The 12,609-nt window shown below is 48.5% G+C and overlaps 1 pseudogene; it reads left to right on the forward strand.

The window, feature by feature from the left end:
• Nucleotides 1–10,785: 10,785 nt before the first annotated feature.
• LOC143438753 (eukaryotic translation initiation factor 4B pseudogene) overlaps nt 10,786–12,609 on the forward strand; it is a 177,543-nt pseudogene continuing 175,719 nt past the window's right edge.

A 12,609-nucleotide genomic window follows, 5' to 3' on the forward strand; every position in this document is an offset into this window, starting at 1 on the left:
CTTCTCTCTCTGGATGCTCTTCTGTCTTCTCCACTCTCTGGATGCCCTTCTGTTCTCTCCTCTCTCCAGCTGTCCTTCTGTGTTCTCCTCTCTCTGGATGCCCTTCTGTTCACTTCTCTCCCTGGATGCCCTTGTGTCCTCTCCCCTCTCCGGATGCCCTTCTTTCCTCTCCTCTCTATGGATGCCCTTCTGTCTTCTACTATCTCTAGTAGACCTTCATTTCTCTCCTCACTCTGGATACCCTTCTGTCTTCTGCTGTCTCTGGAATCCCTTCTATTCTCTCTTTTCACTGGATTTCTTTCTGTCTTCTCCTCTCACTGGATGCCCTTCTGTCCTCTTTTCTCTCTGGATGTCGTCAGTCTTCTGCTCTCTCTGGTTGTCCTTCTGTTCTCTTCTCTTTCTCGATTTTCTTTTGATCTTTCTTCTCTCTGGATGCCCTTCTGTCTGCTCCTCTTTCTAGATGCCCTTCTTTCTTCTCGTCTTTCTGGTTTCTCTTCGGTTCTCTTCTCTCTGGATGACCTTCTGTTCTTTCCTCTCTCCTGATGCCCTTCTTCCCTCTCCTTTCTGTGGATGCCCTTCTGTCTTCTCCTCTCTCGGGATGCCCTTCTGTTCTCTCCTCTATCTGTATAATATTCTGTCCTTTTCTCTCTCGTTGCCCTTCTCTCTTCTCCACTCTTTGGATGCCCTTTTGTTCTATCCTCTCTCTGGATGCCCTTCAGTTATCTCATCTCTCTGGATTCCCTTCTGTCTTCTCCTCTCTCTGGATGCTCTTCTGTTCTATCCTCATTCTGGATGATCTTCTGTTCCATCCTCCCTCCGGATGCCCTACTATCTTCTCCTCTCTCTAGATGCTCTTCTGTTCTCTCCTCCCTCTGGATGCTCTTCTGTCCTATCCTCTCTCTGGATGCCTTTCTGGCTTCTCCTTTCTCTTGATGCACTTCTGTTCTCTCCTCTCTCTAGATGTTCTTCTGTCCTCTATTCTCTCTGGATGCCCTTCTGTTCTCTTATCTTTCTGGATGCCCTTATTGCCCCTCCTCCATCTGGATGCCCTTCTGTCCTCTCCTGTATCTGGATGCCCTTCTGTCTTCTCTCTCCCGATGCCATTCTGTTCTCTCCTCTCCCCTATGTCCTTCTGTTTTCTCCTCTCTCTGGATGTCCTACAATTCACTCTTCACCTAGATACCCTTCTGTTTTCTACTCACTCTGGATACATTCCTGTTCTCTCATCTTACTGGATGCCCTACTGTCCTCTCCTCTCTTTGAATGCCCGTCAGTCCCCTTCTCTCTCTGGATGCCTTTCTTTCCTCTCCTCTCTCAGGATGCCCTTCTGTCGTTTCCTCTCTCTGGATCCCTTTAGTCCTCTAATCTCTCTATTTACCTTTCTGTTCTCTTCTCTCTATGGAAGCTTCCCTGTAGTCTCATCTCCCTGGATGCCATTCTGTTCTCTGCTCTCTCTGGATGGCCTTCGGCCTTCTCCTCTCTCTGAATGCCCTTCGGTCTTCTCCTCTCTTTGGATGCCCTTTGGTCTTCTCCTCTCTTTGGATGCCTTTCTCTTCTCTCCTCTCTGCAGATGCCCTTCTGTTCTCTCCTTTCTCTGGATGCCCTTCTGTCCTCTCGTCTATTTGGATGCCCTTCTGTTCTCTCCTCTCTCTCGATTCTCTTCTGTTCTACCCTCTCTGTGAATGCCATTCTGTCCTCTCCTCTACCTGGATGCCATTTTGTTCTCTTATCTTTCTGGATGTCCTTTTGTCCTCTCCTCTCTTAGGATGCCCTTCTGTTCTCTCCTCTCTCTCTCAATGCTTTTCTGTTCTACCTCTCAGTGAATGCCCTTCTGTCCTCTCCTCTTTCTGGATGCCCTTCTGTCCTCTCCTCTCTCTGGATGCACTTCTGTTCTCTCCTCTCTTCGATGCCCTTCTGTACTCTTCTCTCTCTGGATTAACTTCTGTCCTCTAATATCTCTCTTTGCCTTTCTGTTCTCTTCTCTCTATGGAGGCTCTTCTGTACTCTCATATCTCTGGATGTCCTTCTCTTCTCTCCTCTCTCTTAATGATCTGTCTTCTCCTCTCTCTCAATACACTTATGTTCTTTCCTCTCTCTGGATGCTTTTCTGTTTCTCCCCTCTCTGGATGCCCTTCTGTCCTCTCCTTGCTCTGGATGCCGTTTTGTTCTTACCTCTGTTGGATGCCCTTCTGTCCTTTTCTCTCTCTGGATTCCCTTCTGTCCTCTAATATCTCTCTTTGCCTTTCTGTTCTCTTCTCTCTATAGAGGCTCTCCTGTACTCTCATTGCTCTGGTGCCCTTCTGTTCTCTCCTCTCTCTAGATGACATTGTGTCTACTCCTCTTTCGATGCCCTTGTGTCTTCTCTGCTCTCTGGATGCCCTTCTGTCTTTTTGTCTCTCTGGATAACCTTCTTTTGTCTACTGTCTCTGGAGGACCTTCTTTTCTCTCCTCTATTCAGATGCCCTTCTGTCTTCTCCTCTCTCTGGATGCCCTTCTGTTCTTTCCTCTCTCTGGATGCCCTTCTGCCTCATCATGTCTCTGGATGCCCTACTGTTGTGTCCTCTCTCTAGATTCTATTCTGTCCTCTCATCCCCCTGGATGCCCTTCTGTTCCATTCTCTCTCTGGATGATCTTCTGTAATCTCATCTCTGTGGATGCCATTCTGTTTTCTCGTCTTTAGGGAAGATCTTTTATTTGCTTATTTCTCTAAATGTCCTTGTGTCCTCTCCTCTCTCTGGATGCCCTTCTGTTCTCTTCTCTCTCCAGATGCCCTTCTGTCCTCTCCTCTCACTCGATGCCCTTCTGTCCTCTCCTCTCTCTGGATGCCCTTCTGTTCCCTTCTCTCTCCAGATGCCCTTCTGTCCTCTCCTCTCACTCGATGCCCTTCTGTCTTCTCCTCTCTGTGGATGCCCTTCTGTTCTCTCCTCTGACTGCATGACCTTCTTTCTGCTCTACTCTCTGGATGCTCTTCTGTTCTCTCCTCTGTCTGGATGCCCTTCTGTCCTCTCCTCTCTCTCGATGCCCTTCTGTCTTCTCCTCTCTATGGATGCCCTTCTGTTCTCTCCTCTGTCTGGATGACATTCTTTCTGCCCCTCTCTCTTGATGTGCTTCCCTTCTCTCCTCTCTCTAATGATTTTCTCTTCTCTCCAATCTCAGGATGCCCTTCTGTCCGGCCTTTCTCTGGATGCCCTTCTGTTCTCTCCTCTCTCCAGATATCCTTCTGTCCTCTCCTCTCTCTGTATTCCCTTCTGTTTTTTCTTCATCTGGATGACCTTCTGTTGTCTCTTCTCTCTGGATTACCTTCTGTTCTCTCCTCTATTCTGATGCCCTTCTGTCTTCTCCTCTCTCTGGATGTCCTTCTGTTCTTTCTCTCTCTGGATGATCTTCTGTCCTCTCATCTCTCTGGATGCCCTTCTGTTTTCACCTCTCTATGGATGCCCTTCTGTCTTTTCCTCTCTCTACATGCTGTTCTGTTCTCTCATCTTTCAGGATGCCCTTCTGTACCCTTCTCTCTCTGGATGATCTTCTCTTCGCTCATCTCTGTGGATGCGCTTCTGTTCTCTCCTCTCTCTTGATGCCCTTCTGTCTTTTCGTTCCTATGGATGACCTTCTTTTGTCTCCTCTCTCTGGATGCCCTTCTGTCCTCTCCTCTCTTGAATGTCCTTCTGTCCTCTTCTCTCTCTGGATTCCCTTCTGTCCTCTCAACTCTCTGGTTGCCTTACTGTTCTCTTCTCTCTATGGAGGATCTCCTGTACTCTCATCTCTCTGGATGCCCTTCTGCAATCTCTTCTCTCTGGATGCCCTTCTGTATTCTCCTCTCTATGGATGCCCTACTTTTCTCTTCTCTCTGGATGCCCTTCTGTAATCTCCTCTCTCTGGATGCATTCTGTCTTCTCCTCTCTATGGATGCCCTTCTGTCCTCTCCTCTATCTGGATGCCCTTCTGTCCTCACCTCTCTTGCATGCCATTCTGTCCTCTCCTCTCTTGCATACCATTCTGTCCTCTTCTCTCTCTGGATTCCCTTCTGTTCTTTAATCTCTCTGGTTGCCATTCTGTTCTCTTCTCTCTATGGAGCCTCTCCTGTACTCTCATCTCTCTGGATGCCCTTCTGTTCTATCCTCCCTCTGGATGCCCTTCTGTCTTCTCTTCTCTCTCGATGCCCTTCTGTTTTCTCCACTCTCTGGATGCTCTTCTGTTCTCTCCTCTCTATGGAGGCCCTTCTGTCCTCACCTATCTCTGGATGCCCTGAGGTCCCCTCCTCACTCTGGATGCACTTCTGTACTCTTCACACTTTGGATGCCCTTATGTCCTCTCCTCTCTCTAGATTTTTTCTGTCCTCTCATATATCTGGTTGCCCTTCTGTTCTCCCATCTCTGTGTATGCCCTTCTGCCCTCTCCTCTCTCTGGATGCCCTTCTGTTCTCTCCTCTTTCTGGATGCCCTTCTTTACTCTCCTCTCTCTGTTTGCCCTTCTTTACTCTCCTCTCTCTAGATGCCCTTCTGTTCTCTCCTATCTATGTAGGCCCTTCTATCCTCTCCTCTCTCTGGATGCCCTTCGATCTTCTCCTTTCTTTGGATGTCCTTTTGTTCTCTCCTCTCGCTGGATGGCCTTCTGTCCTCTAATCTCTCTGGATGCCCTTCTGTCCTGTTCTCTCTCTGGATTCCCTTCTTTCCTGTTTTCTCTCTGGATGCCCTTCTGTCTTCTCTTCTCTCTGGATACCCTTCTGTTCTCTTTTCTCTCCGGATTCCCTTCTGTCCTCTCCTCTCTCTGTATCCACTTCTGTCTTCTCCTCTCTCTGGATGACCTTCTGTTGGCTCCTCTCTCTACATGTTCTTCTGTTATCTCCTCTCTCTGGAAGCCCTTCTGTTCCCTCCTCTCTCTGGATGCCCTTCTGTCTTTTCGTCTCTATAGATGACCTTCTTTTGTCTCCTCTCTCTGGATGACCTTCTTTTCTCTCCTCTATCCAGATGCCCTTCTGTCTTCTCCTCTCTCAGGATGCCCTTCTGTCCTCTCCTCTCTCTGGATACCCTTCTGTCTCATCATCTCTCAGGATGCCTTTCTGTTGTATCCTCTCTCTCTAGATTCTATTCTGTCCTCTCATGCCTCTGGATGCCCTTCTGTTCCCTTCATTCTCTGGATGATTTTCTTTTCCCTCATCTCTGTGGACGTTGTTCTGTTCTCTACTCTCTCTGGAAGATCTTCTGTTCTCTCATATCTCTGGATGCCCTTGTGTCCTCTCCTCTCTCTGGATGCTCTTCTGTTCTCTCCTCTATCTGGATGCCCTTCTTTCCTCTCTGGTCTCTGGATACCCTTCTGTCTCTACTCTCTCTGGATGCCTTTCTGTCCTCTCCTCCATCTGTATGCCCTTCTGTCTTCTTCTCTCTCTGGATGCCCTTCTTTTCTCTTCTCTCTGGATGCCCTTCTGTAATCTCCTCTCTTTGGATGATCTGTCTTCTCCTCTCTCTGGATTCACTTATGTTGTCTCCTCTCTATGGATGCCCTTCTGTCTTCTCCCCTCTCTGAATGCCCTTCTGTCCTCTTCTGTCTCTGGATTCCCTTCTATTTTCTAATATCTCTCTTTGCCTTTCTGTTCTCTTCTCTCTATGGAGGCTCTTCTGTACTCTTATATCTCTGGATGCCCTTCTGTTCTCTCCTCTCTCTTGATGATCTGTCTTCTCTCTCTTGATGCACTTATGTTCTCTCCTCTCCCTGGATGCTTTTCTGTCTTCTCCCTTCTCTGGATGCCCTTCTGTCCTCTCCTTTCTCTGGATGCCCTTCTGTTCTCTCCTCTCTTGGATGCCCTTCCGTCCTTTTCTCACTCTGGATTTCCTTCTGTCCTCTAATGTCTCTCTTTGCCATTCTGTTCTCTAGTCTCTAAGGTTGCTCTCCTGTACTCTCATTGCTCTGGTGCTCTTCTGTACTCTCCTCTCTCTAGATGACTTGTGTCTTCTCCTCTCTCGATGCTCTTGTGTCTTCTCCACTCTCTGGATGCCCTTCTGTCTTTTTGTCTCTGTGGATGACCTTCTTTTCTCTCCTCTATCCAGATGCCCTTCTGTTCCCTCCTCTCTCTGGATGCCCTTCTGTTCTTTCCTCTCTCTAGATGCCCTTCTGTCCTCTCCTCTCTCTGGATGCCCTTCTGTCTCATCATCTCTCTGGATGCCTTTCTGTTGTCTCCTCTCTCTAGATTCTATTACGTCCTCCCATCCCTCTGGATTCCCTTCTGTTACCTTCTCTCTCTGAATGATCTTCTGTAATCTCATTTTTGTGGATGCCGTTCTGTTTTCTCATTTCTCTGAATAACCTTGTGTTCTCTCCTCCCTCTGGATGCCCTTCTTTCCTCTCTTGTCTCTGGATGCCCTTCTCTCTGTACTCTCTCTGGATGCCTTTCTGTTCTCTCCTCTATCCCGATGCCCTTCTGTCTTCTCTTCTCTGTTGATGCCCTTCTCTTCATTCCTCTCAGGATGCCCTTCTGTCCTCTCCTCTCTATGGATGCCCTTCTGTTTTCACCTCTCTATGGATGCCCTTCTGTGTTTTTGTCCCTATGGATGACCTTCTTTTGTCTCCTCTCTCTGGATGCCCATCTGTCCTCTCCTCTCTTGGATGCCATTCTGTCCTCTTCTCTTTCTGGATTCCCTTCTGTCCTCTCAACTCTCTGGTTGCCTTCTGTTCTCTTCTCTCTTTGGAGGCTCTCCTGTACTGTCATCTCTCTGGACGCCCTTCTGTTCTCTCTTCTCTCTGGATGCCCTTCTGTATTCTCCTCTCTATGGATGCCCTTCTTTACTCTTCTCTCTGGATACCCTTCTTTAATCTCCTCTCTCTGGATGCATTCTGTCTTCTCTCTCTGGATGCCCTTCTGTTCTTTCCTCTCTCTGGATTTCCTTCTGTCCTCTCCTCTCCCTGGATGCCCTTCTGTCTCATCATCTCTCTGGATGCCCTTCTGTTGTCTCCTCTCTATAGATTCTATTCCGTCCTCTCATCCCTCTGGATGCCCTTCTGTTCCCTTCTCTCTCTGGATGATCTTCTCTTTTCACCTCTCTATGGATGCCCGTCTGTCTTCTCCTCTCTCTACGTGCCATTCTGTTCTCTCATCCCTCAGGATGCCCTTCTGTACCCTTCTCTCTCTGGATGATCTTCTGTTCGCTCATCTCTCTGGATGCCCTTCTGTTCTCTACTCTCTCCGGATGCCCTTCTGACCTCTCCTCCATCTGTATGCCCTTCTGTCTTCTTCTCTCTCTGGATGCCCTTCTTTTCTCTTCTCTCTGGATGCCCTTCTGTAATCTCCTCTCTCTGGATGATCTGTCTTCTCCTCTCTCTGGATGCACTTATGTTCTCTCCTCTCTCTGGATGCCCTTCTGTCTTCTCCCCTCTCTGGATGCCCTTCTGTCCTCTCCTCTCTCTGGATGCCCTTCTGTTCTCTCCTCTCTTTGATGCCCTTCTGTCCTCTTCTCTCTCTGGATTCCCTTCTGTCCTCTAATATCTCTCTTTGCCTTTCTGTTCTCTTCTTGCTATGGAGGCTCTTCTGTACTCTCATATCTCTGGATGCCCTTCTGTTCTCTCCTCTCTCTTGATAATCTGTCTTCTCCTCTCTCTCAATGCACTTATGTTCTCTCCTCTCTCTGGATGCTTTTCTGTCTTCTCCCCTCTCTGGATGCCCTTCTGTCCTCTCCTCTCTCTGGATGCTTTTCTGTCTTTTCCCCTTTCTGGATGCCCTTCTGTCCTCACCTCTCTCTGGATGGCCTTCTGTTCTCTCCTCTCATGCATGCTCTTCTGTGTGGGGAAGAAATTTCTCAGGCTGGGGAGGGAGTTTGGCGGCAGGGTCCCAGGGTGGTCTGGCATCAGGGTCCCGGGCGGGCTTCCCACATTGCCAGCGGAGGATCCCACATTCATACAGCTGCCTCTGGCTGGTGGCTGCGTAGGCAAGGTTCCAGGGTTCCAAAAGCTGGGAATCAGGTGGAGAGACCATGCGACACGTGACACTTGTCCGGTTTTCCAAAGTTTTATTGTTCATGACATGGTAAATGGATGCAGGTGGTACGCACTTCCCCCACCAAAGGCCAGGGGACTCTCATTTTATAGGGAAGGAAAAAGGGGAGGGAATAACTTAATTAGCTACACCCCTGGCCTTTTGATAATTCATTAATATTTAAATCTCTGGAGGTAGAGACTTGTTAATCACACCCTCTACCTGTGCCCTACATGACTGAAGGTAACAGGTTAAATGGAGTTACCTCGTCCAAGGCCCAACATCTCACCCTCTTTTCTTTCATAAAAAGAGGGGTGGCTCTGAATCGTCTGTAGTCTGCAAGGTACAGTTTAATGAGAGATGTGGACCCTGTGGAGTAGTCTGGAATCTGGGATCATGGGGAGATCAAACCCAGTGTTGTATCAAGGGGGCCTAAAAACAGAGCTGAACATCCTACCGTTCCTTAAAGGGTCTCCGGGGTTCAAAGCTTGTTCAACCAGGCTATGTCCAAACCATCTCTTCATGGCCCAACATCTCAGTCCTTTTGGTGAAAATTGTGGATGAGGTGGTCAAAAGAAAACACTATGTAGGCCAGAGGGTGTAGCATAACTAAGTCAAGGGTAATGGGAATTGAGGGTAGGGTTTGGAAGGCAGGGAATCATTGAAACAGTTAAATACAGGTTGTATAGTTTGAGGGTAATGACATCTGATTAATCTAAATAGACATTATATTTTCCTCACTAACATGTAACTTTAGCTATATGACTTTGGCAACAGAGTTCATTTTTAGCTGGAATGTCTGGATCTGTCTTCTGTAGTGAGCATCTCTGGGTTCTGGCATGTATCTCTGGAGCCTGGTGTGGGTCTTTGGATCTCAGCATGTTCTGGGGTCTTCAGTCAGATGAGATGGCTGGAAGAAAGCAGCTTGGCAGGTTCCAGGAGGTGGCGCTGTCTCTGGATCTCAGCGTGTCTCTGGAGTCTGCAGTCAGAGGAGTCTACAGTCAGATGAGGTGGCTGGGAGAAAGCAGCTTGGCATCTCAGGCAGGTTCCAGAAGATGGCGTGGACTCTGTTGGATCTGTGGGTATACCTGTAGGATAATCACAGCAGGGAAGCAGCATCTCCGGCAGGGAGATGTCTGTAGGCTGGATATGGAGCATTAAATTGTTTGGGAACAAGCACCTTATGGCCTGTCGTTAAAATCTTGGAAAAACAAAGATGTTTGAGAAAATTTAGTCTTAGAAGGTATCTTGGATAGCTGAGGGAGAAAAACAATGTTAATTTTGTATCTGAGATTGGCAGCAACAGTTTGCCTGTAAAAGAAATTAGTTGTTAATTAAGACTCCAAGGAATGGTGATCAGCACATTGACTTAACTGTGGAAGGAAATTAGATGGCTTTTACACCTTGAAGAAATTAGAAAGGTTGAAAAAATAATGTTGGACATATATCACGAGTATTAGAGAGAAAAGGCAGCATTAAAATAGAAAAAATAACAAAATTTTGGTTGAAAAAACACAAGCATTGTTGTTCTAGGTGTTCCTGTTAGGAAGAAAAGGAAACGTTTAAAATTTTTGGTTGAAAAACAGGAACGTTTGTTGCAGGTCCTCCTGTTGGGGAGAAGCAGTAATGGCGGGTTTAGAAGCAGTGGGGGGAGGGGCCTAGCTCTGCCATGTGGCGTCTGGGTGCTCTGGCAGAGAGGTTCTGCATTCCCGCTTTTCTTGTTCTTAGCTGGTAAATTTTAAATATAGAGAAGAGGAAAGGCCAACTTTGAAGAAGAGTTTAAGGCAAGCAAGAAGTATTGGGGAGGGCTAAGAGTCAGAAAGAGTGAGAGTCTGTGTCTATGGGAAAGACACATGGAAGTTGGATTGGAGTCAGGCAGCTTTGAGAGAAACTGGCAGGCAGCACAGGGGGCAAAGGGTGCAGACAGGATTTTAGATCTGCTGCTTCAGGCAAGCTGGCTGAGCTAAGTAGCTTTAGTCAGCTGCAAATGACTGAGGGTGAGGGGAAGGATAGGCTGGCTAAGGAACACTGGGCTGGATAGCAAGCAGGGTTCCACCCTGTTGCTTCAGGCAAGCAGGCTAAGCCAAATAGCTGTAGCCTGTCACATATGATGGGGGAGTAGGGAAAGAAGATACTTGGCAGGGCGAAAGGGGCTAGAGTTTGGAGTTGGCGATTTTGAGAGAGAGAGAGAAAGAGAGAGAGAGAGAGAGAGAGAGAGAGAGAGAGAGAGAGAGAGAGGACGGTCTCAGCCGCAAGAAGGAGTCTCTCAGCCAAGGGAGTCTTAGAAAGAGGGTTACAGCAGGTGCTGTGGCTTGAAAGACAGCTATTAGCTGTGAAGGAACCCCCTCTGTGGAGCTGGGGGGATGGGAAGAGTGGGGGGCTAAGAAGCCACCTCCATCTTGTCCTTGAGCTGGAGAACACGTGGGGAGGGAGACCTAGTTCTTTTGTATTAGGCAGGGGTTAGACTATAGCTAAGAATCAGAGAAAGAAAGAGGGCATAGGGTGGACAGAGAGAGATGTTACTCACGGTTTTTGCAGACACCAGCGGGGGGCGCTTGTGGAGCTGGCTCTGCGCATGTTGTCCACCACCTGTGGGAAACAATGTAGGTCCATGCATGGGTGCATGAGTGTGGATCTCTGTTGCTGGTCTGCACCGTCCTTTGTCAGAGATAGTGCTATTGTAGAGGAGCAGGGGCTAAGCAGGGCACTCACAGTGCGCAAAGCAGACTCTGTGGTAGGAGTCTCTCTGTGGGAAATCTCCATTTTGGGCCCAAGCCTCGGCGGTGGGTGGGCGCGGCAAAACGGGAGAATGTGGGGGTCGAATGGCAGCAGATCCATATGCCGAGATTGGCCTCCATATGGAGTCTCGGAACTCCAGCAGAATGGAGGTGGGGAGCACGCGGGGTGCGCGTGCTGAGAGAGGACCGAGAGACTCTCGCAGGAAGTATACTTGCTTAGCAGATTCAGCCAGGATGATTCTTGTAAACGCATGGGTGGTCATGCCCCACATTGGTGGTGCCAGCTGTGGGGAAGAAATCTCGCAGGCGGGGGGAGGGAGTCCGGCGGCAGGTTCCAAGGGTCGTCCGGCATCAGGGTCCCGGGTGGGCTTCCCACATCACCAGCAGAGGATCCCACATTCATACAGCTGCCTCAGGCTGGTGGCTGCATCGGCAAGGTTCCAGGGTTCCAAAAGCTGGGAATCAGGTGGAGAGACCATGCAACACGCGACACGTGTCTGGTTTTCCAAAGCTTTATTGTTCATGACATGATAAATGGATGCAGGTGGTACGCGCTTCCCTCACCAAAGGCCAGGGTACTCTCATTTTATATGGAAGGAAAAAAGGGAGGGGATAACTTAATTAGCTGCGCCCCTGGCCTTTTGATAATTCATTAATATTTAAATCTCTGGAGGTAGAGACTTGTTAATCACACCCTCTACCTGTGCCCTACATGACTGAAGGTAACAGGTTAAATGGAGTTACCTCGTCCAAGGCCCAACACTTCTGTCCTTTTCTCTCTCTGGATTCCCTTTTGTCCTCTAATATCTCTCTTTGCCTTCCTGTTCTCTTCTCTTTATGAAGGTTCTCCTGTACTCTCATTGCTCTGGGACCCTTCTGTTTTCTCCTCTCTCTAGATGACCTTGTGTCTTCTCGTCTCTCGATGCCCTTGTGTCTTCTCAGCTCTCTGGATGCCCTTCTGTCTTTTTGTCTCGATGGATGTCCTTCTTTTGTCTCCTCTCCCTGGATGACCTTCTTTTCTCTTCTATCCAGATGCCCTTCTGTCTTCTCCTCTCTCTATATGCCCTTCTGTTCTTTCCTCTCTCTGGATGCCCTTCTGTCCTCTCCTGTCTCTGGATGCCCTTCTGGCTCATCATCTCTCTGGTTGCCCTTCTGTCCTCTCCTCTCTCTGGATGCCCTTCTGTTGTCTACTCTCTCTAGATTCTATTCTGTCCTCTCATCCCTCTGGATGCCCTTCTGTTCTCTTCTCTCTTCTGTTCCCTCATCTCTGTGGATGCCGTTCTGTTCTCTACTCTCTCTGGAAGATGTTCTGTATTCACATTTCTCTGAATACCCTTGTGTCCTCTCCTCTCTCTGGACGCTCTTCTGTTCTCTCCTCTCTCTGGATGCCCTTCTTTCCTCTCTTGTCTCTGGATGTCCTTCTGTCTCTAATCTCTCTGGATGCCCTTCTGTTCTCTCCTCTCTCCGGATGCACTTCTGTCCTCTCCTCTCACTCCATACCTTTCTGTCTTCTCCTCTCAGTGGATACCCTTCTGTTCTCTCCTCTGACTGCATGACCTTCTTTCTGGTCCTCTCTCTGGATGCTCTTCTGTTCTCACCTCTGTCTGGATGCCCTTCTGTCCCCTCCTCTGTATCGATGCCCTTCTGTCTTCTTCTCTCTCTGGATGCCCTTCTGTTCTCTCCTCTGTCTGTATGACCTTTCTGCCCCTCTCTCTTGATGTGATTCTCTTCTCTCATCTCTCTGGATATTTTCTGTTCTCTCCAGTCTCAGGATGCCCTTCTGCCCACCCTTTCTCCAGATGCCCTTCTGTTCACTCCTCTCTCCAGATATCCTTCTGTCCTCTCCTCTCTCTGTATGCCCTTCTGTTTTTTCTTCTCTCTTGATGCCCTTCTCTTCATTCCTCTCTC

The sequence above is a fragment of the Arvicanthis niloticus genome, chromosome 26 (assembly GCF_011762505.2).
Source record: "Arvicanthis niloticus isolate mArvNil1 chromosome 26, mArvNil1.pat.X, whole genome shotgun sequence".
NCBI classification, from domain to species: Eukaryota; Metazoa; Chordata; class Mammalia; order Rodentia; family Muridae; genus Arvicanthis; species Arvicanthis niloticus.